The following is a 3,369-nucleotide window of genomic DNA, read 5'->3' on the forward strand; positions in this document are numbered from 1 at the left end:
GAGGTGGGCGCCTGCGCAGGCCGCGCTGGGGAGGAAGAAGCGCTTCCCGGTTTCGTCGCTCCCTGCGGAATTGTCTCGTGTCGATGCGCGCGGAAACGTGCTTTGCGTGAACTCGGTGGCGCGCATTGGTAGTTAAATAAGGCCTTTTGTGTGGCTGCAGAACGGTTACACCATGGTTATACGCGGCCCTGCTAAGCCGGCTGTTCGGGCACGATGGCGCTGCGGAGAGAAGGGGTCCGGGGCAGTGGCAGGGCCACCTGCCCCGGGGGTGCTGCCTCGCCCCCGGAGCACAGGTGTCTCTGGAGCGGCCGGGCCTGTGCCGGCTTTAACCCTGGTTGTACCACGGACGTGGTGCGAGTGGGCCGGGGGTTTGGTCATCCAGCTAGCAGACAGCGGGCATGCTGCAAACACCACTGCAAACAGCCTCGGTGCTCCTTGAATTCAGGGCGCCTGTTGCACCCTGTGCACCACCTGCGAGCGAGCCAGGTGGTTTTCCAGCGGCAGATGGGTAGGGCAGAGAGGAATGGGATTAGCTGTAAAGGCCTTCTTCCACGGGTAAATGTAATGCGTATGTTAATATGGAGATTTCCAGTGTGGCTCTGTGTTGTCTGTTAACCTCCGCCCCTGGGAGAAGGGTGTGTGGCAGAGGCCATCAGGCTGCCCTGTGTCTTGGCTGCTTTGCCTGCTTGTTTCCAGCAGCACTCCAACCGCCATCCCCTCTGTTCAACCACGGTTGCTCCGCATGAGGCCTGCTCCGTTCACACACTGAACTTGTATGACCTTTGGGGCTGTTCATGCATCTTGGCCTGTGAACCTGCTGTGTGACCGGCCCTCAGACCAGACCAGCACCACAGCTCTGGCCTGGGTGGTTTGCAGGGGGAACAAGGCTGGCAGCTGGGGGAAAAGGATCCAGCTGTGATGGGGGTGTGCCCTGCCTGCTGCTTGGCTGCAAAGTGGCAGCAGGGTGGGGTGGGGTGGGAGAGGAAGATGAGTGATAAGGGCTGTGTAACCTGCTGCTGTGTGAGTGAAACTTGATAAGACCCAGGGTAGGGAGCCCCCTGTTAAGGCCCTTCAGGACAGAAGCCTTCCCATCTCTTCCAGGCATGAGAGGCGAGCTCCTGCCCTGTTCCCCTCCTGAAACACACTTTTCTTAGTAACAGCTTTCCATGTGCCGTGTACATCAGCTTTTGGGTGAAATACTTGGACATAAACTATACCTTTCCAGCCTGATGACAGGCCATTGGATATGGGGGGCAGGGAGCAGAGCTGGCATTAGATGGTGGGAGCAGAAAGTAGCTTTATTGGTTTTGCACTGAATGGAGAAGGAAGGAGAACTGTCTGATGCTTCAGGTGCCTCTGGAGGTGGTCAGTGAGACCTTTTAAGTATAGCATGCAGCATACTTTGCATCATGCATTATGACTGCATGCTGCTAAGAGTTTTGTTTGCTTTGCTGCTATTTGCTTGGGCAGAGGGATGACAAAAATTGTCCAGTTTACTTCTACTAATTCCTTTGTTCCACAGAAATGGTTTGGGCTCATGCTTCCACTGGAAATGGTGGTATGACAACAAACCTGTCAGAGCATGGCAGTCTCTTCCTCGCCTCTTCCCAAGCAACACACAACCCACAGCTGAAATCTTTGAGGTCCCCACTAAAACCAAAACTGTGCAAGCCGTTCTGTACCTCTGTAGCCTTCCCACAAAGCCCCAACCCAAGCAACTGCTCAAGATGCTGTTTGATCTTCAAGGTGGTGGTGCACGACCAGAGGAAACCTCAGGAGCAGCATTCCCTGTTCCCCTCCCACTCACTGAAGCAGCCGAGGGAGAGCTATCATCATGTGCCTTTTAACGTGTGGTGGCATGTGAAGGGGAGATAGGAAGCAGGAAAGATTGTTGGCCTGAATACTGCTATCTGCCTTCAGTTTCCAGTATGCCCCCACAACCTGCTGATGGCTTCCAGAGTATTTGTGTGTATACCACCATTGCTGTGTCATCAGCCTTAATCCACTGTGTTTGGGGAGGAGAGAGGACCGTGCAGCAGAAGCTCCATGCCGAGGCTATGCATAAGATGTGCAGTTAACAGGCGCTGGGACCGTAGTCCCTCACATGGGGCAGGCTCTGGGTACGTTCTGTCTGCCTTTGCTAGCTGCTACATACCACAGTTCCCCAGGGAATGGTTTTTTAAAGACCTAACAGTCTTTGTGATACTACCAGTGATGTATGTCACCTCTCTATAGCTCTGAGACCAATGCAACAAGCCTCACGTAACTCTTCTTCCCCAGCTTGCTCCCCCCGTGCATCTACAGAAAGGCAGTACCCTTTTGTTCAAGTTGGACGCTGAAGTGCTAATACCAGGAATTACTGTGGTAGGCTGTGGTGGGGAGCAGGCCAGAGAGGTGTCACTGGTTATGCCTTCACAAAAGTCTTCTGCAAAGCCCAAACATGGGTTTCTGGCATGATGCCAGAGAGCGTGTTCTCCTCTGGACAATCTCATGGCAATCCCAGGACTCAAGAGATGTCCAAGCAGGCATTAGAACCCACCTCATGATCTATTCAAGACCTTCATAACAAGGCACATCTCCTGTGCTACCTCCAACGAGCAGTTGTTGAGTTTTCAAAATCACAGCTGCCTTCTTCAAGTCTTTAATTCATTTCTTTTATTAAATCTAACTCGATGCAGCCAAAAAATTAAGCCTAAAATTTAGAGCAATTTTCTGGATTGCTACAGTACAGAGAGAGAGAATGGCATTTTCAGGGGGCAGTTCTCACCTAAGGCAGTTCTTTTAGTAAGAGAGAGATTGCCCTCTGATCTCTGGTGACTGTAGAGGAAACATGGATGACTAGGTCAGACCAGACACCTAAGTTTCAGTCTGATGAATTAGGGTGATGAACCTCACCATTACCTCTTTTAATTTAAATATAGGCAGGATGAGCCTTTATATATAATTTCTATTTACTTTTACAAAAATCTATGTATAGTGAGCATAAGCCTGCTACTTAAAGAAATTGAAAGATAGGAGATAAGGTCCATAAAGCCCAGAAGTAGCCCTCAGAATTGATGGCATTGAAGTATTGCCAATGATTTTTTATAAATGCATCTTAATTCCAAAGCATATCTGAGAGCAAAATATAAAAACAAGAAAAAAAAAGTTCTCTTTGTTTTTTGCCCTTCCCAATTTAGAGATAGATATAGATAGATACAATTTAAATCTGGGTCTATGCTTCTGGTCTGCATGATTTTATGCAGGAGTGTTTGGCTCTGCCTTGGTTACTGGTGGCTTTCTGGTCGTACAGGGAATACAGGCGTGTAAGCACCTGGCAGACAGCATGCTGAAGCTGCTTTTTTGTTTCTGTGTGAACAAGCCCGTGGT

The sequence above is a fragment of the Charadrius vociferus genome, unplaced genomic scaffold (genome assembly GCF_000708025.1).
Source record: "Charadrius vociferus isolate BGI_N301 unplaced genomic scaffold, ASM70802v2 scaffold68, whole genome shotgun sequence".
NCBI lineage: Eukaryota > Metazoa > Chordata > Aves > Charadriiformes > Charadriidae > Charadrius > Charadrius vociferus.